Genomic DNA, 25,683 nt, shown 5'->3' with positions numbered 1-25,683 from the left:
CCTTCCTTCCTTCCTTCCTTCCTTCCTTCCTTCCTTCCTTCCTTCCTTCCTTTTTCTCTCTCTCTCTCTCTTTCTCTCTCTTTCTCTCTCTTTCTGTCTCTTTCTCTCTCTCTTTCTCTTTCTTTCTCTCTTTCTCTCTTTCACAAATGGAGTCTGTTGTCTAGGCTGGAGTGTAGTGGTGTGATTATAGCTAATTGCAGATTTCTTCCTCTTTTTTATTTTCTTAAGGAGGATGCCTAGCTCCCTTTCTTCACTTCTAATAAAGACATTTAAAGTTATACATTTCTTTTTAAGCACTGCAGCATACAAATTTTGATATCCTGTGTTTTAATTTTCATTCAGATACAGGCTTTCTTATTTTGTATGTGATATCTTCTTTGATCAATGGGTATTTAGTAATGTGTCATTAGATTTCCAAATATTTTGAGATTTCCTCTTATCAATTCCTAATACAATTCCCTGTTACCAGAAAACTTACTTTGCATGACTTGAATCCTTTAAAATTTACTGGGGCTTGTTTTGTGGCCCAGAATATGGCCTATTTTAATAAATATTCTGTGTATACTTAAAAAGAACATGTATTCTGCTGTTATTGGATGTAATGCTACTTAAGTATCTATTAGTTCAAATTTGTTTATGGCAGTGGTTAAATGTCCTATATACTTAGTGATTTTCTGCCTACTTATTCTATCATTATCGAGAGAAATGTGTTGAAATCCCTGACTACTGTTGTGAATTTTTCTACCACTTTTTCAGTCCTATGTGTTTTGCTTCATATATTTTGAATCTCCATTATCAGGGACATGAAAATTTAGAGTTGTTATGTCCTTTTGATTTTTGTCTTCTTTGTCATTTTAAAATGATCTGATTGATCTCTGATAATATTCTTTGCACTGAAATTTTTGTCTAATATTAATAAAGCTATGCTAGCTATTTTTACTACTATTGGCTGAGAATATTTGTTTTCATTCTTTCATTTTCAACCTCTCTATAATTTTATTTAAAGCCATTTATCATAGACAGTATATAATTGGCTCTGGCTTTTTTTTTTTTGTGCTTCAGTTTAGACGATTAGCATATATTTTCAAGTTTACTGATCTTGTCTTTTATAGTAACTAAACTGCTGCTAATCCTATTCACTGAGTTTTTTTTTATTTTAGATAACATGTTTTCTACCTGTATAGCTCCATTCAATAATTTTATTTTATAGTTTCCATTTTTTCTCATTTCCTTCTTGTATTTCTTAAAATCCTTGAACATATTTATATTACCTGTTTTTAAATCCTTGTATGAGAATTCTATTATGCCTATCGCTTTTGGTTTTATTTCTATTGAATGACTTTTCTCCTATTTATTTGTCACATTGTTCTGCTTCTTCACACATATAGTAATTTTTTATTGGATATTAGATGTTTTATTGAATATCTGGTTTGCTTGTTTAAGCATAACCCTTAAATAATTTAAGCATGACCCTTTTGGGATCTTCCCTCAATGTGCTGGGCTTTTAATAAGGTCCCTTCACTATGACGTATTATAAATTGAACATCTCTCAGCTGTTTGTGAACTTGGAAATTGTTCAGATTAGTTTTCCATTGTGCTTTGTTGCTTGCCTTTGTAGAGGGTCACATTACTTATTAAGTGTAATTTGTTTGGAACCTTCCTTAACCATGATCCAAAAAGTGCCTTCAGTCAAAAAGATAGAGCAACCATGAGGCTTATCTTAATCATTTACCTATCTTCAAAGATTGCAGTCATATGGGACTTGTTATCTAATGTCTGAAAACATTGCTTCTGACATTTGTCTAGGTTTATTTTTATTTATGGGGTGACAGGAATAGGTCTGGAGCCACTTACTTCCTCATTGAAGTGGAAGTTCTTTCTCTAGTTTTTATTTATATTAATGTACTCAATTTTATTGCTAAAAATTACATCGATATTTGGAACCCTACTTTTCATAATATGTTACTCATGTATACATTTTTAGGTACTGTCACTAATATTTTAATTAGAATTTTTATATTTGGATTCATAAGTAAGGATGATTGGGAGTATCCTTTAATCCTATTTTTCCCTGACTTTAGTGTCAGAGTTGTAATTTATAAATTTATTTAGAAAGTTGTTAAACTTTTTACATGCTCTGTAATAGTTCTAAAACCAGAATTTATACTTTTCGTCTTACATTTCTCATGAAAATATCTGTATTAGATCTTTTATTAGGAGATAGAGGGAATAATTTTATTTCTGGAGTGCCTTTTAAATTTCTTTTATAGTTATTGATATATTTGTGTTTCCTGCCTCTTAATTTTGTTTTTAAATAGAGACAAGGTCTTGCCATCTTTCCCAGGCTGGTCTCGAACTCCCGAGGTCAAGTAATCTTCCCATCTCAGCCTCCCAAAGTGCTGGGATTACAGGTGTGAGTCACCATGTCTGGCCTTTTACCTCTACTTGTTTGACTTTTTATTTTCCTAATTATTTCATCTAAGTTGTATGTATTTACACCTAAAATTCCCTCATGATTCAGAAAATCCTTATCCTTTTCCTATATATGGCATTTTCCTACATATGACATTTCCTATATGTGACTTCTAATGTTTTAAAATTTGTTTAATCTTTTTTCTTTGTTGCATTCACCAAACTTTTACCTATTTTGCCTTTTTAAATCATATTTTGACATTTTCAAAGAGTGTATTTTTAGTGAAGTTTAGGAAATGAGAGGGCTAAAGAGAGAAGACAACATTATATTACACAAGAAGAAGAACACACACAAAGACAAAGCAAGAATGTGTGTGGAAAGGTGTGTGGGACGATGAGATGGAAGAGGGGGGTGGGATGAAGGGTCTTGAGGAATATCCTAAGGGCTAGGCAAAGAACTTCTGAGTTGAAACAGCTGATGATGAGAAATGATGCCATGTTTATAAGCTTTGGAAACATATAATTGAAATAGACTTGGAAGAAAATTATTTCAACAGCTTTGGTATGTTGACATGCTCGGATTTTGAAGGCAGAGAGCTTTTCTTGGGATGCTGCCTCAGAAAGGCTTAAGAGAACACAAGGATGATTTAGATAAGTTGTTTTGAAAATGGAAAAATGAAGTGTGAACCCAAAATATAATATTGAAGAGAATATGGTGTATATTGACTCTGGAAATACATGCGTGGTTTTAGCAGTGGGAAAAGGTATGAGAAGGAAAATTTTAAAAAGGAGAGTGTTGCAAAGTTGTAAGATTTTGAGAACTGAAAAAAGGTGGTATAATAAATGTTGGTAAAGAAATTGGGTTGAGCTGCCTAACAGGGTGGAAGGGGCAAGCGGGTATCTGCTCAGGATACATAATAGATATGTGATATTAAATAGATGTTCTACAGATGTTCTAGACACATGAATAAAATATAAAATCATATTCAGGGTCACCAAAGATTTCAGGGGTCTGGTTTCCTCAGGCTTCAAAAGGCGCTTTCAGGTGGATAGGTTTCTCTTTTTGGCTTTTTACAACCCTTAAATGAGAGTTAAATCTGGTGTTTTCAGTTGAGTCTAACAATTTGAGCAGGATAAACATCAGGTGGCTGGGCGTAGTGGCTCATGCCTGTAATCCCTGCCCTTTGAGAGGCAGAGGCAGGCAGATAACGAGGTCAGGAGATCAAGACCATCCTGGCCAACATGGTGAATCCCATTTCTACTAAAATACAAAAAATTAGCCAGACGTGGTGATGCATGCCTGTAGTCCCAGGTACTTGGGAGGCTGAGGCAGGGGAATCACTTGAACTTGGGAGGCAGAGGTTGCAGTAAGCCGAGATCGTGCCACTGCACTCTAGTCTAGCAACAGAGCAAGACTCTATCCCCACAACACCAAAAGAAAAAAAAATCAGGTAAATTAATTATTATTATTATTATTATTTAGAATATGCTGGGGGGTAATAGAAGCCTTCGCCAGGATTGTTTAAGAATCAAAGAGGTTATTACAGGCAAAACTCAGAAGCAAGAGCATGTACAATATAGTTCTGGAATTCCTTTTTGCCTTCTGATGCTTGACAAGAGTACTCAGTTTTGAAAAGAGGTCGCTATGCTCTGATGGTCCTTTCTTGTATTTCCTGCTATGGCTCTTTATAGGAAGGCCAGAAACTATCACTATAGCAGCTGTATATGTAAGCATTTAAGGTCCAAACGAGTATAGTCCATTATAACACTTTGACCTTACTGTTTCAGGCCTAGTAATGCTGTTTTTCTAAAAAGCAGCATTTAACAGCAGTTGTTTTCCAAATAATGTAGCATGTTTTCCCCTACTCTAATAGCTTATATAAAGAACCATTTTCCCAAGTTACCCATGGATGTTGAAAATAATTTCTGCATTTCCCCTGGCTTACATTCTAGTTGTCAAAAAGTCAAAACACAAACACTAGCTGAACAGACTCAGTTACATCTCAACATGGTAATTGTTAAATCACTCAGTAGGAGGAAAAAAAAAGTCACACAAAGAGTTATTATTATGCATATGCATTTTTAATGTCTGATTCTCTGTATAACCTTAAATTACAATGCAAGTTAAATTTCCCTTGCTGATTTATAAACATAATGTAAACTCTAGACACAGTTAATGATATTGCAATGTAAAAGTGTTCCATTGCAAACTAAAGACCTTGCTTAGCGCTGGAAAGCTCCAGGTTCATTTCAATGTGATCATTGAGGCACTATGCAGAGATTATGCATTTATTGTATTTTTTTCATGAATACATGAATGAATAATAAGTTCAACAAACAAGAGTTTCCTACTGGGAATGTCAAACAAATCATTCTGCCAAGTGCTCTGAATTTCAATCAATCACTCTCCATAACACTTGCCCCACTGCGATCTTCAGCTTCAGCAGAGTCAGCACTTGGAATCACTACAAGCAATCTTGGACGGGAGGCATAAGGTGCAAGAGTGCAGAAAGAGCAGGCCATCCTCCTGTTCTTCTCACCGAAGCAGGAGTTCTCTGCCAAGACACATACTTGTTGCCTTTATATTAGTGGGGGGTCTAGGGTAATGGTGGCTCATATTCCAATAGCCTTGATTCTACCACACCCTTGCTGTTTCCCATAAGTTGGAGTCCACAAGTTTTAGTGGACTAAACTAAACTGAATGGCTCAGTGGAGAGAAAGTATCCATTTGAGGTGCACGGAAAAAACTGAACAAACACTAGTAAACAGAACTGCCCAGCTGTAGCACTTTTAGGACCTGAATGAATGGTAACAGTGTTATTAGTGTAAAGACACCATGCAAGATTTGGTTTGTAGAGCATGGAGTCTTTATTTTAGGAAGAATTATTTGAGGTTTTAATGTTGAATTTTGGTGTCTGTCTTCAGGAATCACTATTTTCACCTAAAAGAGTTCAACACCACTATTATGGTACCCTCGATTCATACTGAGGTGGGAGAAGAAGTGTGGAGAAGAGAACAATTCTTTATTTGCATTTGTTTGTCCAAAGGTAGTTTTAGGACAAAGAACTCTTTAGATGGAGCTGTTACCTCCTTCTGCCCCTTTACCTACATCGTAACCTGAGGTGGATTCTGGTACTAAAGTTGAGAACCTTATTGGATGCCAGTTTGAAGTGAATTTCCTATAGCTTGATGCAGCATGCTTAGTCTAAGGAAAGTTGCCCATATACTGGTTGAATATCTCTTAGCCAAAATGCTTGGGGCCAGAAGTATTTTGGGTTTCAGATTTTCCCTGATTTTAGGATATATGCCTACACATAATGAGACATCTTGAGGATGGGCCCAAGTCTAAACACGAAATTTTTTCAGAGTTTGAAGCATTTCAGATTTCAGATTTTCCAGTTAGGGGTGCTCAAGTTGTACCAGGAAAGCTTGCTACTCATCACCTACCAAATTAATGACTACTCAACAAATTTTGAGTGAATTCCAAAGGCTGTGATAATCAGATTTCTACTTCAGTATAAACACATAGTTTACCTCCTCCCAGTCAATTAAATGTTACCAAATAATACAACAGCTCATGTTTTATTTATAGCCTTCAGAATGATAATCTTTTTTTTACTAACTTTAATTAGACTCTCCTGGCCACAGGACCTGTCCTGTATCTGTGTGGATCAGATGTTGGTTGTCTGTTTTCATAGCACATGAAGTACAAAGCATAGCTGTTACTTAATAGAGGTTGGTTCCTGTCCTCTCTATTCCTTAACATTTATCATAAAAACAAATACCACAAGTTGCAGATTTATCAAGTTTTGTTACAAATATGCCTTTTCCACTATGAATCTGATATAAATAAATACAGCTTTCACTGCATTTTTTGTAGAGGAAAGTGGCTGGATAAAATGTGACAATTATTTTAACCTTTAGTGGTAGGCCCTAGATTAAACATTTGGGGTTGGGAAATGATTCCAATAGAAACAGGCTCTTAAATTCCTCTACCAATGGTCCTGGCTGGCTGTGCAATGCAGGATAAATAACATCACCATTGTAAGCCTCAGTTTTCTCATCTGTGAAATGCAAAAGTTGTACAGATTTGTTCCAAAGGCCCTTCTGGTAATGTAGCATAGTTTTTAAAGGACAGAATGGAGCTGAACTGCTTGAGATTCAATTCCTTAGTAAATTACTTACCTTCTCTGTGCCTCGGGGTCCTCATCAGTGACAAGGTTGTTATAAGGATTTGAGTTGATATGTATAAACTACTTACCCAGGTAAATTCTGTAAGTAAGCTATTATTCCAATTCTGACTTCCATGGTTTTAATAACATTTATTAGTTATTGAGTTAATGTTATCATCACAAATGGGCTAAATATTATTTATCTCTTGTGAAAAATATCACAACAAACCGACTATGAACATACTATAATCATCTCTATTTCACAAACAAGGAAAATTAGGCCAAATCCTAAGTTAATTACTAAAATTAGGATCTGAACATGAATCCCAGGCCAGTTCAGTATGCTCCAACATCAGCTATTGTCCCATCCCCTCTGTCCTGTTGGAAATAGACTAGTCTTCAAGGATTGCTGGAAGACAAAGGCAGAAAAGCAGGAAGGAGACTTTTTTGATGCCTCTGCTTAGCTTGGTGTCTGACTCTGAAAAATGTTCTCTGTTGAATTGATTTCTGCCGGTCTCGTTGCTGACTTTGGCACTTCGTTTCACATTTAGTTGGTGTTGATCTAAATGAGTTCAAGCTACTTTATTCTTCCACACTAAATCCATGATGACCTCTTGCTTCTGAATTAATTACTGGTTCAGTTTGCTGGTATTGCTGCATTCCTTTTCATTTTCTCCAGTTGCTTTCACTGTACTGTTAGCTTTTCCAGCCTGCGTTTCTTCTCTGCTACTTCCTGTCTCTCTCCCTTCCCAGGAAGAAAGGCAAAAGCAGCAAACTCACATTGTGCCCATAGAACTTCTCCCATGGTTCCAGTTCCTCTTTACAGTGTATGTGTGTGGGGGGGGGGGGGGGGAGGGGGGGTGTGGGGGGGGGGGGGGGGAGTGTGTGTGTATGCTCCAGAAATGTTACCCTCAGTCCTTCTGGTGGGGCTTGTGGTAGGTGCCAAAACATCCATTTCTCACCTGAGAGTTCAAGATGGCCCTGAATGCTGGTAAGCAAGAGATAAAGCCAAGGCGTATTTCTCTATCAGTCCACTTAAGCCACTTATTTCCACCAACTCTTTGAAGTCAGAATCTGATATCCCACGGAGAGTCCCTTACATTCTCTGAGGGACAGGGCAGTCCTGCTGCTCCAATGCTTGCTGAAGCAAGCATGTGTATATAGGTGGCGGATTTACAAAAGCAAACACACAATATTGATTCTTTACAATAGTGCTCATTTTAAATAAGATTTTGTATTGAATGCTTTATTAGCTCAAATCTTCTGCAACTCTTTTAAATACTCACCATAAGATTGTGAATGGGAAAGCGGTTAGGAGCTGCAAGAACATGAGATTAGCTAAACTGGGTTTACTTTTGAATCTCTAAATCAAATAGGCTAAGTATTCTAACAATCTACCCTCCCATCTCATCTACACATGAGGGAGAATCTTCTCCTGGACCAGTGATGGAAACAGCTTCTTACCTTGCTTTGTAGTGTTCTCTCCTATTCTTCTCTAGTTATTGATATTTCGTACAGTTTATGTGTGTTAAATATTCATAGTGGTGTGTATTAATCAACATAGTGAGAGCTAACGGACAGGGTACTTTACTGGAAAATGGGTTTATTGAGCATTCTGGATGTGTTTCATTACTTATAAAGAGGAAAATATCTAATATCTTGTGATCTCACACCAAGAGATCACAGATGATCTCTTGTAAAAGTGAGACATACTGTGATTATATACCCCTTAAGTCTAGAAATGATAAAAAAAAAAAAAACAAAAAACCACAGGTCATTACTGAACAGAATCTAGGTATAAGAAAATCTTTCTATAAGTCCCTCTTTATGTCTGTAGAACATTATTTGTGTTCTTTTGCAGTTTGTTGAGTAGCTATTAGCTGCTGCTGCTGGCGCTCTATACTCCTGATTTTGTCTCCTCTGTCTTAGTTTCATACTTTTCTTAGAGTTAAAATAATCCAGGCTAATTGCACTTCTAAATGTTCTTTCTGAAGTGGCTGTACGTATACACTATCATCAGAAGCCTTTCCTTCTATATATATGCCCTTCAAAATGTCAGCACTTTCCATTTTGATACTATGGATTTACTAGTTTGTCCTTTATGTGTCATCTTGTTCGAGGAACAGATCTTCATTCCTTCCTGTCTATTGATGTTACCACTTAGATGTCCTCAGGCTTCTCAATTCTGGAGTGCTCAAGGTAAAATTCATTATCTCTTTCCTTTCCTTGTTCCAAACCTATTTCCTCCCACCATGTTTTCTCTCTCAGTAGCCTCGTCATTTCCTTCAATTGCCCTACAAAACTTGGGAGCTATTCACAACTCCTTTCCTTCCCCTCATCACACAGCACATGCACATTGATACATACACATGCATTCACACATGTGCACACTTCTGTGAGTTTTCGTCTTACCAGCTCTGTCTGTGCCACTTCTACTGCTTCAAGTTTTTATCATCTCTTTACTGGCCAACTTCAACATCCTAACTGGATATCCTGTGTTCAGTCTGGTTTTTGTTAAATCTGTACAATGCCAGATAAATAGTTCTCAAATTCAGTTCTCATGTCTCTCCCGTCCTCACACACTTGAGGTGACTTCCTTTAGCCTGAGACCAACTTCTAAACAAAGTAGACTGTTCTTCTCTGTCAAGTTACTCATTATTCTTTAAAATTACCATGACAGTTATCTATCTAACTAGATAGATATTTTAGTTAGATATAATATATAATATATACTGACATATAATCATATATGTATATAAATATATAAAATTATATATCGTATATAAATATACATATTATATAGTATATATAATATATGTTATACTATATATACCAATATATACTAATATATAAAATATATAAATATATACTCTATAAATATATAGTATATAAAATAGATATTATATATACTAATATATATATTAGTATATATACTAATATATTACTATATATACTAATTAGTACTATATATACTAATATATACTTATGTATACTAATGTGTACTATATACACTAATATATAACATATTATAGACTATACTATAGATACTTATATATTATAGAGTATACCATATATACTAATATATAATATACAATATATGCTGATATGTAATACACAATATATACTAATATATAATGCACATATATAATATGTACTTATATATTATATACACATATATGTACTTATATACACATAATATGTACTTATATACACATATAATATGTTTTTATATATATTATATACACATATAATATGTACTTATAGTATACATATTGTATACAATGTGTATATAATGTACATGTAAATTTTGCTTTATGAGGTCCAGTAGTATCTGAGATTCTGCATTCCCAACAAGTTTCCAGGTGATGGCCATTGCACTAATCCATGGATGCATGTCAATAGCAAGGTGCTAGATAATTATGTACTGACCACTTCAAGCTACCTAATATTTTCTTCTTTCACTAAGAAATTTGGTGCATTAAAAAAATTCTCCTCTTTATCCTATTACAGTCTACAGAAATAAAAGTTGGTTATTATAAAAATAGTCAGAACAAATTATCTTAATGCAAATCATATGACTCAATCTCTAGTACAGGTAAATGATGAACATGGTGGAGGTTGGGAATCAACACCCTACATCCACAACAGCTCTCTTCTTGGGCCTTATTTCAGAGGAGTTTTTCTAACCTGCCAATTCTCCATGCCAAAGCAATGATTATTGGTCACTATTTCTGCAAGGAAATCCTTAGTATAATTAATCTGAAGGTGTATCCAAACTGATCTGGAGAATACACTGTGCAGATATTTGTAATTGAACTTCAATGAAGGCATGGCTCCTTCCCTTTCTCCAGGGGACGGAATCCAAGTGGTAACTCCATCAGGGTTGACATCATCTATCATTTGTCCTGCTGCATTCGTGTGGCTGAACCCAGACCCATAAACTCACTGTCATCTTGAAGACTTTGATTTTAAAGAATCCAGAGTGTAACATCACATACCATGTCAAAAAGAGACATAACAGCTATCACTGGTCAGTGAAAACTCTGGGCCTGGACTGCAGTGCCTTTTTGCTTTGAACCTGTCATGCAGACTGACTAGTGTCTCAGTATTAAATTTGGTTTGTGTAGTTATTGCATTGTATTAGTGATAAGTTGGGCACATATTTTAGTCATATAATTTCTACATATCCAGGTTTATTAATTTTTTTAAGGAAACTAATAACAAAACATGGCTAATAAATAGCTTGGTTGATACAGATATTTCTGGCCGGGCGTGGTGGCTCACACCTGTAATCCTAGCACAGTGGCTCACACCTGTAATCCTAGCATTTTGGGAGGCCGAGGTGAGCGGATCACAAGGTCAGGAGATCAAGACCAGCCTGGCCAGCATGGTGAAGCCCCATCTCTACTAAAAATAGAAAAATTAGCCGGGCATGGTGATGCGTGCCTGTAGTCCCAGCTACTTGGGAGGCTGAGGTAGGATAATCCGTTAAACCCGAGAGGAGGAGATTGCAGTGAGCCAAGATTGCGCCACTGCACTGCAGCCTGGTGACAGAGCGAAACTCTGTCTCAAAAAAAAAAAAAAAAACAAAAGATATTTCTATGTATTACATTTAATGTATTTAGAAATGTGTTGAAAGTTAAGATAACATAGGATAATTTTCACTATAATTGGATAGATGGGAGAGTAGGGATTTACTGAGCCAAGGAAGGAATTAGAGTGATTGATCTGGGAGCAGAGTCCTTTTCTATGTCTAGTAAATTACAGTGCTCAGAACCTTATGAACAATGCTGAATGTGGAATTATTAAATTTGATGGTTGGGGAATGATTTTAAAACTTACTAATGAATCCTCTTAGTTTTATAAGGGATCCCCAATTTCAGTAATCCACAAAGACTAAGCACTTACAGGACTAACAGAAATTTCTTGTTTTGGTGATTAAAAAATTAAATCTCTCCCTGAACCCCTCCCTCAAAGAAAACATGATTTTTCTGGCATGATTTTTCAAGTTGAAACACACTGAATTCCTATTATAATCCTGGTTTTGAGGGAATGTTTTAGGCTAGAACTGTCTGCCTTGAAATGAAAAAGATGATATTCAGGGAGAAACAGTGATTGCACTGTTTTAATTTACTAAGAACCTGTCTAGATGTTTAACATTTAAGTATTCAGAAAGTTCTCAAAGTCCTGTTGGGGGAAAATACATGTTTAGTATTGGCCAGATTTTCTTAAAGCTGTTATTTTATTTCTAGGTATATATCTGGAAGTTCACTTGAGTGATTTAACAGTTTTCCACAGTGGTAGGGTCGGGGAGGCTCTTCTCTGAAGTGGTGGGAGAAGGGGTGGAAAGTTACAAAATATTGAAGTGTGCAATTGAGACCTACATATTCCACTTTAATTTTCAGTCCTTTTCCTTTTGCCTTCCAGTTAAGGCTGGTGGCAGAGGAGAGGAGGCTTTGGCACACATTCAGTGCATTTCTTAAAGTGCTCTGGAGGAAGAACAAAACATCCTCTTCAAAGGCGTTCTCTGTGGGGCCGGTTTCAGGATTAAACAGTTTTAGGCTCTGTTATGACTTTCATGGAGTCATGGCTGTTTTTTTTTTTTTTTTTTTTTTTTTTTATTGAGGTCAACATCTCCTTGTGTTCCCCAGCAAATCCCAGGGAAGTGTGAGTCAGAGTCAATGAAATCACACTGGGAACGGAGTGGTGTTGTTACACTGTCAGACCCAGAGCTGGGTGTTTCTGCACTTGATTGCTGTGCTGGACAACAGAGCAGACAATGAAGATTTTAAAATATATATGTGTTGTGAGTTAAAAGGAGCTAATTAGGATAGCTTTAATTTGGGGTCTGGTCTGAGAGCCAGGAGTTCTGGAATTCTGCCATGAACGGACTTTGTAATCTTGAGCAAGCAACTTAACATTTCCGGGCTTCAATTTTCCCACTTAAAAGTAAAACTGCAAGATCTCTAACGTTTCTTTGGCAAGATGGTTCTATAATTTTCCTTTAGTTTACCACAAAGAGCCCTGGGCCAGAAAATATCCTGGAAACTTCTTTTTAACATAAGATCAATCTGATGAATACCACCAATGTAAAAAAATAAATCATTAATAGGTGCATATGTTATTTGTAGTAGTATTTGTTTCTTAAATGCTAATCTTTGGTAAATTGCTTGATCATTTGGTATGCAACATACTGTAAGTGTATTACATACTGTATTTGTATTTTATATTTGGAAGTGCCACTGAGCGCTACATATGGCTGTTCTGGATTTGTCAATAATGATCCCTATGCATTCCATATGGGAACAGCTATGCAGTCCTTATATGGTAACATCCCTTTTACTTTATACAGGGACGTGTATGATTTGTATAATTAATGCATATGTGTTTTAGAGTCTTGCACTTTCTCAAAATATACCTTTAAGAAGAAAATAATTAGAGCAGCTCTGTGTAATAAAATTCCCTTCTCCCTCCCCTCCCCTTCCCTCCTTTCTCCTCCCCTTCCGTTCCCCCTTCCCTCCTCCCTTCCCTCCCTCCCTTCCCTCCCTCTGTTCCTCCCTCCCTCCCTTTTTCTTTTCTCTTTTCCTTATTAACAGACTCTAAGGAAGATTATTTTCCAGAGGAAAATCTGTAATTATGTTGTTAACTTTCAGGAATCCTTTTGGATAGCAAAATCATATGTATTTAACTTGTATATTATTTAATCTTGGTTAAATGTAACTTCAAATTTTATTTCAAATCTTTAAATCTCATATTTTCATAAGGACACATAATGGTGACTGTAGTTCTTTATATATTTTACATATTAATATCATTTATATTGTGAAGGCTTAAAAAGAATAAAGATTATGCCTGCGAATAGTTCACTTTGTTTTGATTCAAACTTGTATGCCTTAATTGAAATGGCATATAGCAAGAAATGCTCTATTTTGTGTAAGAAAGCATCACTTTTTATTGTCATGAATTAGCTATGAAATGGTCTCATTTTCAAAAAGATATGCAGGACATATGCTTGCACATTCTGTTAGCAGTTGGTGATCCAAGTGGAGAAAACATTTCCATGAGAAAAGAAAGTTACATAATGAAAGAACACTAATAATCCAGAGAAGACTATCAAAAAATTCCATATCATCCACATGAATGATACGCATTTTGAAATGTTTAAAATAAGAAGTGTTCTCTTTGTTGATGATAATTTGTATTTAGTTAATGACCTAACAAGATCATCCAGGATATTTTCTTTAGTGAAATCCTCCCCCTGCTCAGAAAAGCATGTTTCAGACAAAGAGGCCCTTTGTTGCTGTTGGTTGAAGTGCACACTGTGTGTGCTCTGGTGGCACATTCATTTTCCTGACTCATCTTCAGCTTCAAAAAATTGCATGTTTGTTTGGCTGTTTGAAAAAACCTTCCAGTATTTTTTTTTCTCATGTCTGAAATGGTTCGTATTAAAGCTTTCATAATACCCTTCAGTTTCTGTGTTAAATTGATGTTTAAATTGGAAAGAAAGTGGGAACCTTGGCAGTTTAGATAATTCACTTCATCTGGTGGCCAGCTATGTTAACAATCACATCATATGCCAGCACTTAGACGAGATGAAAGGAGCCCCCGGGGCACTGAAGCTACATTTTAGGAGCAGAGGGAAAATACAGTTAGAGTTCTTTGTTTCATCATTTTATTCTATAAAATGGTAAATTATTTTGACCAGAATTTTAAAATGTTAAAAGAACAATTTAAAGGTTATGTGATGCCTTAGCTGTGAAGCTGAATGCAGATTGTTGATCAGTATGCTGGACAGAAAGTGTTGAGCCCCATGTCAGCAAATGATGTCTTTTATTCCCTGTGTATTGAGTGCTGTGAGGAAATGGTGATATTGTTAGCATATGAATAACATCAAAGCCCTCCACTGGAAGATAAACCTCCATCTTCTGAAATAGAGTGCACAGCCTCTCCTCGTGTATTGAAGTACCTCCTTTTCTAACAGTGTGTTCTGTCCAACCCCAGAGCAGTTTCATCCAGAACAGGCAAGTTGATATTCAGCACTGGGTTGCTGGTGCATGACTGCACATTCCATCACTTAGGAGAAAACATTTTCACATCAAATTGCCTTTCTACATGAAGGGTAGGAAGGCTGTTAGCTTTTTTTTTGTTTGTTTGTTTAGTTTTTTTGGAGGGGAAAGCAACACTTTCTTTTTAGGTCCCGCAAGATGTTCACAATTTTTATTATTTGTCCTAAAAATTAGGGACTGATCTAACCAGTTGATAAGAGAGTGGATAACGTAACTGCCTCTTCTTCTCTGAATGCAGACATGACTCTTTTCACTGCTGCTGGATTCTTCAATCAATACTGACATGCTGGCCAGACACAATTTTAAAATAATGCATTGGTCCCATTCCTCTCTCTGTGAATATTATTTGAGCATGATAAGCAGTTCTCTTCACACACCTTCCCTTCCCAACTGTCCTGATCAACAAATGCTGCTGCTACTCAAAATGGAATTTCAGTTCAGCAGCAGAATTACTGGGGCTTTTAGGAGCAACATCCATGTCAAATGGGTCCTGGGATGATAAACCGTATGACAGCCCATAGCAGAACAAGTAATTCCAGATGCCTTGGATGTTTAGTCTATTAGTTCATGGGGACATGTAAGAAATAGTCAGTTTCCATTAATGTTCAATTTATTATTGGCCAAGATGCTTAGGATATGATGCTGCTAGTCATTTTCTGCAACAACTTTATGTATAGAGGAAGTCTTTTCTGAAAGGTACATGACTGGAACTTCATTTCTGAGCTCATACATTATGCTGACCAAAACCGTCTGTCAAAACTTAGATCAATGTCATGTGCTACATTTTCATTTTCATTACTCTTGGAATCCTTTTTAAAAAATTCATGTTGCCAGCTGTTATATTAACATTCAGTTAAGTTTAGGTTAGCTGAACTCCAGCCTATGGTTTAGAAATAAGCAGAGCATAATGCTGACATGATTGATTTCCAGTTACTCTGTGTGGTTTCTCTTGCATATTTAAAGACGTATCTGTGTACAAAAGCAAAGCAACAACACATTCGCTTTATAAAGACTGAATGTATGAGACTGATGGAGAGCTGTTTTGGTGTTATTGTAATAGAATAGCTTTTCTTAGTTTTTGTCTCTAACACAGTATAGCAAGTTACTGTTCTCATATTCTCACTGAGTGATATACTTTGAGAGTGTGAATCTTGGTTAGTTGAACTTGTTTGATTGTTGGATTCTGGGCTGCTTCCAAATGGGAGGTTGGAATCAAAGGAACAAACACAAAGGTTTCCCTGACATGTTAGGAATACCAAGTACTATCTCTAGATTTTGTAATTAGTTTTCAAGACAAATGCTCAGGAAATTACGACAATGGACCTGATTCAGCTCACATTTTAAACCTAGTGGATTTAAATAAGAATTAGTATCCTACTTTTAGATGATTTTTCACTTTAGGTTTTAGTTTATTTAGTTTTAATATTTTAAGTCCTAGATTCCTTTTTTTTTTGACCCATATATTGATCAGCAAATGTCATTGCTCTAAAGTGGATTTTCCTCTCTGAAGAAGAGGCAGCTTCATTTATATCTATTCAAGAAAGATGAAAAAGACATCTTAATTCAATAATGGATAGGTTCACATGCCTGGCAGAGCATAAGAGCCTGCTAGTTACTCTTCTAATTATTTTTTAATAATATCCCTTGGTAATAATTTATACATTTTAAAGAACACTTTACACAGAAGTTAGGAGGGCAGAGGTTGGAATGAACCAAACGATTTCACTGATAAAAAGAATAGTGTTATTTAATGATGTCAGAGTTGGATGAACTGATGGTTTTATATGTCAGAGATTTCAAAGCATCTAAATTACTCTCAAGTTATTGTCAGCTATCCTAATTGTTTGGGATAACTATGAAACATCACACACAATCATTAATATCCAAGCTGGCAAAAAAATAGATGATTTAACAGACCTATAGAAATAAGAAATACCATACTAGCAGAATTAAGAAAAAATCAACTGGTCAAGTATTATTTTGAGACTAAATAGAGTATGAAAACCTTTTTGCCAGTGCAGTTTAAAGCAACTTATTCCGTGAATAATGATTGAATAAGGTCGTGTATCTCTACTAGAATCAGGACCTTGGTTGCCAGAGAGTCTAGTGACTAAATATGTTTCTTTCTGGAATATTAATAATAATCTCACTTCTCCAAATCTACCCTTCACAGGTTGTAGTCGAATAGTAATTTCTAAGGCATCTTCAAAGTATATTTTTACTTAAAAGTCTGCTGAGTTATGTCTAGTTCTAAGTATTCTCTTTCTATTCCTATGAAACATTACTGTCTAACAAGGACTTAAAAATAATTTTATTTCAAAGCGAGATGGTAGCCTTTAGGGTGGCATACTATAATTCTTCAGGAGCAGCTGTTTTATTTATCTTGGTCTTTTAAAAATTAGATGGATATATTTTTTCTTTATTAGAATTGTATGTTATTTGGTCAAAGGAATTATTTGGAGGAGTTAATGATCAGGAAATGAGTACAGATATATCACTGTACTCTTATATAAGTAAATTAAAAATATTTTTAATCATTATGGACACACAATAGTTGTTATATTACATATTTATGGGGTTCATGTGATGTTTTGACCCAGGCATGCAATGTGTAATGATCAAATCAGGGCAATTGGGCTATCCATCATCTCAAGCATTTATCATTTCTTTGTGTTAGGAACATTCCACTTCACCTCTTCTAGTTATTTTGTAATATACAATAAATTATACTTAACTGTAGTTGCCCTGTTGTACTACTGAACATTGGATCTTGTTCCTTTTGTCTAACTGTATGTGGTACCCATTAATCATTTTCACTTTTTCTTCTCCTACCTACTACCCTTCCCAACATTTGGTAACCTTCCTTCTACTCTCTCTCTCTATGAACTCAAGTTTTTTAAATTTATTTTTGATTTTTTTAGTTCCCACTTACGGTGAGTACGTGTGACATTTATCTTTTTGTGCCTGGCTTATTTTACTTAATGTCCTTCAGTTCCATCCGTGTTGTTGCAAGTGACAGGATTTCATTCTTTTTTTTGTGTGGCTGGATAATATTTCATTGTGTATATATACCACATTTTCTTTATTCATCCGATAATAGACACTTAGGTTCATATGTTGGATATTGTAAATACTGCTGCAATCAACATGGGACAGCAGATATCACTTTAATATACCAATTTCCTTTCTTTTGGATATATACCCAGCAGTGGGATTGCAGGATCATATAGTAGTTTGATTTTAAGTTTCTTTTGAGAAACCTCCATACTCTTCTTCATAGTCGCTATACTAATTTACATTTCCACCAACAGAGTATGAGAGTTCCTCTTTCTCCACATCCTTGCCAGCATTCAGGATTGCTTGTCTTATGTATAAAAGCCATTTTAACTGGGGTGAGTTGATATCTTATTGTTTTAATTTGCATGTCTCGGATGCTTAGTGATATTAAGCATTTTAAAATATACCTGTTGGATATTTGTATGTCTTCTTTTGAGAAATGTTTGTTCAGATCTTTTGCCCATTTAAAAATTGGATTGTTTATTTTCTATTAAGCTGTTTGAGCTCCTTATATGCTCTGGTTAGTAATCCCTTGTCAGATGCATAGTTTGCAAATATTTTCTCCCATTCTGTTGTTTGTCTCTTTACTTTGTTGATTTCTTCTTTTCTGAGCAGAAGCTTTTAAGCTCGATGTGATCCTATTTGTTAATTTTTGCTTTGGTTGCCTACACTTTTGAGGTCTTACTCAAAAAAGCTTTGCCCAGACCAATGTCCTGGAATGTTTCTTCAAGATTTTTGTCTAATATTAATAATTTCATAGTTTTAGATCTTAGATTTAAGTCAGATTTAAGTCTTCATTTTTGTTTTTTCTTTGTATATGGTGAGAGATAAGGGTCTAGTTTTATTCTTTTGCATATGAATATCCAGTTTTCCAGCACCATTTATTGAAGACATTGTCCTTTCAGCAATGTATATTCTTGGCACCTTTGTCAAAAATGAGTTGATTGTGAATATTAATAATTTATTTCAGGATTCTCTATTCTGTTCCATTGGTCCATGTGTCTGTTTTTATGCCAGCACCATGCTGTTTTGGTTACTATAGCTTTGTAGTACAATTTGAAGGCAAGTAGCATAATGTGATGCCTCTAGGGTTTTTTTTTGTTTGTTTGTGTGTGTTTTTTTGCTCTCAATTGCTTTGTTTATTCTGGGTCTTTTGTTCTACATAAATTTTATGATTATTTTTTTCTATTTTGTGAAGAATGTCATTGGTATTTTGATAGGGATTGCATTGAGTCATATGATCTATAAATTGCTTTGTGGAGAATACACATTTTAACAATATTGATTCTTGTAATCTATGAACATGGAATACCTTTTCATATGTTTGTATCCTCTTCAATTTCTATCAAGGTTAAATTTCAGGGTTCAAAACCTTGAATTTCAATGTTTTACGGTTTTCATCATAGATGTATTTCACTCCTTAGATTAAGTTTATATTAGGTATTTTTCTAGTATTTGTAGCTACTGTAAATGATACTACTGTCTCGATTTCTTTTTCAAATTGTCTGCTGTTGGTATATAGAAATGCTATTGATTTTTGTATGTTGATTTTGTGTCCTGCAACTTTACTGAATTTGTTTATCAGCCTAATACTTTTTAGGTGACATTTTTAGGGTTTTCTAAATATAAGATCATATGATCTGCAATCAACACTAATTTGACTTCTTCCTTTCCAATTTTGATGTGCTTTCTTTTTCTCGTCTCATTGCTCTGGCTAGGACTTCTAGCACCATGTTGAATAAAAGTGGTAACGGGGACATGGTTGTGTTGTTCCAGATCTTAGAGGAAAGGCTTTCAGTTTTACCCCACTCAGTATAATACTAGCTGTAGATATGTTGTGTGTGATTTTTATCACATTGAGATATGTTTCTTCCATACCCCTCCCCATTACCTGCAGCCGGACCTGTCTTTGATTCTTGACACCTGCTCTTATTAACCGCACCTACGTTCAGTACTCTGGCCAAGCATAATACCATAAGGTGTTAATTAATTCATGCTTGTAGGACATAAAAACAATTAATGGATAAACTCTCAACTGCTCCCTATACCAGGCCTTACAATAAAATTCCACAAACCTCCCCTCCCCCTCTCTGATCTCACCAACCCGGGAAAAATTGCCAAACCCCAAAAACAAAAAAGTCTTAATCCAATTCAGCCAGAGCCTGAATATTTATATTTTAGCTATGGGTATTCTCAACAGCTACCCCTCAACCAATGCATTTATTTTTAGAAACTCCACTCCATTACCCTCCCAAATCTAATTCTATTTTTATAGTAACTTCATCTGATGCATATACTCATCCATTACTAAGCCCATATCCTACATTGATGCACCCCCAAAAACATCACCTATCCCCCCACTCCACTCCTCCAACCACTCACCAGTACTGGCAACTACTCCACCAACTCCTGCTAACTCCACTTTAAACCCCTAAGCCCTACAACTGTGAATAATATTTGTCTCTTCTAGGCTCCAATTTTTCACTTAACGTATATGCAGTTTATGTAGCTTAATTATTAAAAGCATGACCCTGAAAATGTCTAGACGGACTTACATTACCCCATAAACGCATAGGTTTGGTCCTGGCCTTTCTATTAACTCCTAGTAAGTTTACACATGCACGTATCCCCATCCCAGTGAAAATACCCTCTAAATCATTACAATCAAAAGGAGTAAGTATCAAGCATGCACAAATGCAGCTCAAAACACTTTGCTCAGTCACACCCCCATGGGAAACAGCAGTGATAAACCTTTAGCAATAAACGAAAGTGTAACTAAACTATACTAATACCCAGGGTTGGTTAATTTCGTGCCAGCCACCATGGCCATATGATTAACTCAAGGTAATAGAATTCGGTGTAAAGAGTGTTTTAGATTTATTGTCAATAAAGCTAAGCTTCATCTAAGTTGTAAAAAACCCTAGCTGAAATAAAATAAACTACAAAAGTGGCTTTAATATTTCTGAAGACACAATAGCTAAGACTCAAACTGGGATTAGATACCCTACTATGCTTAGCCCTAAACTCCAATAGTTAAATCAACAAAACTATTCACCAGAACACCACAAGCAATAGCTTAAAACTCAAAGGACTTGGCAGTGCTTTATAACCCTCTAGAGGAGCCTGTTCTATAATTGATAAACCTCAATTTACCTCACCATCTCTTGCTCAGCCTATATACCACCGTCTTCAGCAAACCCTAGTAAAAACCGCAAAGTAAGCACAAGTATCTACATAAAAATGTTAGGTCAAGGTATAGCCCATGAGGTGGTAAGAAATGGGCTACATTTTCTACTCCTAGAAAATCTCATGACAACTCTTATGAAACCTAAGGGCCCAAGGAGAATTTAGCAGTAAATTAAGAGCAGAGTGCTTAATTTAATAAGGCCATAAAGCACGCACACTCTGCCTGTCACCCTCAAGTATATTTTAAAGACACGATTAACTAAACCCCCTATTAATCCTCCAGTTTTTTGAGAATTTTTATTGTGAAAGGATGTCATATTGTGTTGAATGTTTTTTGGCATCTCTTGAAATAATCATATAGTTTTTGTCCTTCATTCTGTTAATTAGATTTTATCACATTTATTGATTTTTGTATATTGAACCATCCTTGCATCCTTGGGATAAATCCTACTTGATCATGATGAACGATCTTTGTAATGTGTTGCTGAATTCAGTTTCCAGTATTTTTTTTTTTTTTTTTTTTGAGATAGAGTTTCACTCTTGTTGCCCAGGCTGGAGTGCAATGGCACGATCTTGGCTTACCGCAACCTCTGCCTCCTGGGTTCAAGTGATTCTCCTGCCTCAGCCTCCTGAGCAGCTGAGATTACAGGCATGCACCACCACGCCAAGCTAATTTAGTATTTTTAGTAGAGATGGCATTTTTTCATGTTGATCAGGCTGGACTCAAACTCTCGACCTCAGGTGATCAATCCACCTCGGCCTCCCAAAGTGCTGGGATTACAGGCATGAGCCACTGCACCTGGCCAGTTTCTAGTATTTTTTGAATATTTTTATATCTATGTTCATCAGGGATATTGGCCTGTAGTTGTGTGTGTGTGTGTGTGTGTGTGTGTGTGTGTGTGTCTTTGACTAGTTTTGATATCAGGGTGATACTGGCCTTGTAGAATGAGTTTGGAAGTATCACCTCCTCCTTGACTTTTTGAAATAGTTTAAATAGGATTGATATTAGTTCTTCTTTAAATGTTTGGTAGAATTCAGTAGTAAGGCCATCAGGTCCTGGGCTTTACTTTCATGAGAGACATTTTATTACTGCCTCATTCTCATTATTTGTTGTTGCTCTGTTCATAGTTCAATCTTGTTAGGTTGTGTGTGTCTAGGAATGTATCCATTATTTCTAGATTTTCCAATTTATTGCCATGTAGCTCCTCAGTATACTCTCTAGTGATCCTTTGAATTTCTGTAGCGTCAGTTTTAATGTTTCCTTTTGCATCTATTATTTTATTTGGGTCTTTTCTCCTTTTTTCTTAGTCTGGCTAAAGGTTTGTTGACTTTGCTGATCTTTTCAAAATTATTATTTTTTTCTTTTTTGTATTTTTTTAAGCCTCTATTTCCTTTAGTTCTGCTCTTATCTATCTTTCTTTCCTACTAATTATGGATTTGGTTTGCTCTTTTCTAGTTTTTTAAGATGCATCTGTAGGTTTTTTATTTGACGTTTTTCCACTATTTTGTTGTGGGCATTTGTTGCTATAAACTTCTTTCTTAGTATGGCTTTTGTTGTATCCTATAGGTTTTGGTATATTGTATTTACATTTTTATTTGTTTCAACAAATTTTTAAATTTTCTTCTTAATTCCTTTATTTACCCAATGGTCATTCCGGAGCATACTGTTTGATTTCCACGTGTTTTTATAATTTTCAAACTTCCTCTTGTTATTGATTTCTAGTTTTATTTCACTTTGATCAGAAAAAATACTTGATATGTTTTCAATTTCTTTGAAATTTTTGAGACTTGTTTTGTGGATTACATGTAATCTATCCTTGAGAATGTTCCATATGCTGAGGAGAAGAATGTGTATCCTGCAGCTGTTGGAGAAAATTTTCTGTAAATGTTTATTAGGTCCATTGTCTACAGTACAGATTAAGTATGAAGTTCCTTTGTTGATTTTCTATCTGGATGATCTGTTCAATGCTGGAACTGGGCTGTCGAATTCCCCAGCTGTCATTGCATTGGGGTCTATCTCTCCCTTTAGCTCTAATAGTACTTGCTGCAAATATATCCACATGTTCTCATGTTCAAAGCATACAAATTAACACTTGTTATAGCTTCTTGCTAAATTGACCCCTTTATCCTTATATAATGAACTTCTTTTGTCTTTTTACAGATTTTGCCTTGAAATCTGTTTTATCTGCTATGAATATAGCTATTCCTATTCTTTCTTTGTTTCCATTTGGATGACATATCCTTTCCCATCCCTTTATTTTGAGTCCACCTGTTTCTTTGTAGGCAAAGTAAGTTTCTTGTAGGCAAAATATGATTGAGTCTTTTTTAAAAATCCACTCAGCCACTGTATGCACTGTATGTCTTTTGATTGGACAATTTAGTCAATTTGCATTCAGTGTTATTGACAGTTTAGGACTTATTACTGCCATTTTGTTATTTTTTTTTTTTCTGACTGTTTTATTTGTTGGTCCTGTCCCATTTTTCTTGCTTCCTTTGTGTAAAAGTGATTTCCTTGGGTGGTATCTTTTAATTTCTTGCTTTAAATTGTTGTGTATTTGTTATGAATTTTGATGCTTGCAAATAACATTGTATAACCAATTATTTTAAATGAATGAAAGCATAGCTCTGATTATAAATAAAAGAAAAAGCAAGAGAGAAAACTAAAAAAAAAAAAAACTACAATTTAACTCCATCCTCGCCCCCTACCTTTTTTACTTTTTGTTGTCTCTATTTATATCTTTTTATATTGTCTGTCTCTTAAAAAGTTATAGTTATTATTTTTGATAGGTTTGGCTTCTCATCTTTCTACTAAAGATATGAGTGGTTTATACACCACAATTATGTCAGAACATGCAGTTTTTCAGTGTTTGTGCACTTACTATTACCATTAAATTTTATACCTTCAGATTATTTATTTTTGCTAATTAATGTTCTTTTCTTTCGGAATGAACATTTTCCTTCAGCACTTCTTTTTTTATCAACATTTATTTTAAGTTCTGGGATACATGTTCAGGATATGCAGGTTTGTTACATAGGGAAACGTGTGCCATGGTGGTTTGCTGCACAGATCAACCCATCACCTACGTATTAAGCCCAGCACCCATTAGCTGTGCTTCCTGATGCTCTCCCTCTCCCTGCTCCCGCAACAGGCCCTAGTATGTTGTTGCCCGCCATTTGTCCATATATTCTTATTGTTCATCTCCCAATTATAAGTTAGATCATGTGGTGGTTGGTTTTCTCTTCCTGCATTAGTTTGCTGAGGATAATGGTTTCCAGCTCCATCCATGACCCTGTAAAGGACATGATCTCATTCCTTTTTTGATTCCATGTGTACCATGTTGTATATGAACTATGTTGTCTTTATCCAGTCTATCACTGATGGACATTTAGGTTGATTGCATATCTTTGCTATTGCAAACAGTGCTGCAATGAACATATGCATGCGTATATCTTTATAATAGTATGGTTTATATTCCTTTGGGTATATAGCTAGTAATGGGATTCCTGGGTCAAAGACTATTTTTGCCTCTAGGTTTTGAGGAATCACCACAGTGTCTTCTACAATAGTTGAACTAATTTACATTCCTGCCAACAGGGTAGAAGCATTTCTTTTCTTCCGCAACTTCACCAGCATCTGTTTTCTTGACTTTTTAATAACTGTCATTCTGACTGGCATGAGATGGTTCCCCATTGTGGTTTTGATTTGCATTTCTCTAATGATCAGTGATATTGAGCTTTTTTCAAACGTTTGTTGGGCGCACAAATGTATTCTTTTGAGAAGTGTCTTTTCATGTATTTTGCCCTGTTTTTTAATGGGGTTGTTTGTTTTTCTTCTTGTAAATTTGTTTAAGTTCATTGTAGATTCTGGATATTAGGCCGTTGTCAGATGGATAAATTGCAAAATTTCTCTCCCATTCTGTAGGTTATCTGTTCACTCTGATGATAGTTTCTTTTGCTGTACAGAAGCTGTTTAGTTTAATTATTAGGTTGTTGCAAAATTAATTTCTATTTTTGCTATTAAAAAGTAACTAAAAGTAATGGCAAAAACAGCAATTACTTTTGCACCAATCTAATAGATTCCATTCGTCAATTTTTGCTTTTGTTGCAATTGCTTTAGGCATTTTTGTAATGAATTCTTTGCCCATGCCTTTGTCCTGAATAGTATTGCCTAGATATTCTTCTAGAGTTTTTATAATTTTAAGTTTTATGTTTAAGTCTTTAATCCATCTTGAGTTGGTTTTTATATAAGGTGTAAGCAAGTTTGAATTTTTTGCATATAGATAGCCAATTCTCCCAGTACCATTTATCAAATAGGGATTTCTTTCTCTATTGCTTGTTTGTGTCAGGTTTGTCAAAGATCAGATGGTTGTAGGTGTGTGGTCTTATTTCTGAGTTCTCTATTCTGTTCCATTGGTCCATGTGTCTGCTTTTGTACTGGTACCATGCTGTTTTGGTTACTCTAGCCTTGTAGTATAGTTTGAAGTCAGGTAGTGTGGTGCTTCCAGCTTTGTTCTTTTTGCTTAGGATTGTTTTGGCTACACAGCCTTTTTTTTGATTCTGTAGGAGTTTTAAAATAGTTTTTTCTAATTGTGTGAGCAATGTCAATGGTAGTTTAATGGGATTAGCATTGAATTTATGAATTACTTTGGGAAGTATGGCCATTTTCATGGTATTGATTCTGCTTATCCATGAGCATGGAGTATTTTCCCCTTGTTCGTGTCCTCTCTGATTTCCTCGAGCAGTGGTTTGTAGTTATCTTTGAAGAGGTCCTTCACTTCCCTTGTTAGCTG

Source organism: Piliocolobus tephrosceles, chromosome 4 (genome assembly GCF_002776525.5).
Source record: "Piliocolobus tephrosceles isolate RC106 chromosome 4, ASM277652v3, whole genome shotgun sequence".
Lineage (NCBI taxonomy): Eukaryota > Metazoa > Chordata > Mammalia > Primates > Cercopithecidae > Piliocolobus > Piliocolobus tephrosceles.
Note: the sequence above shows the minus strand (reverse complement) of the source record.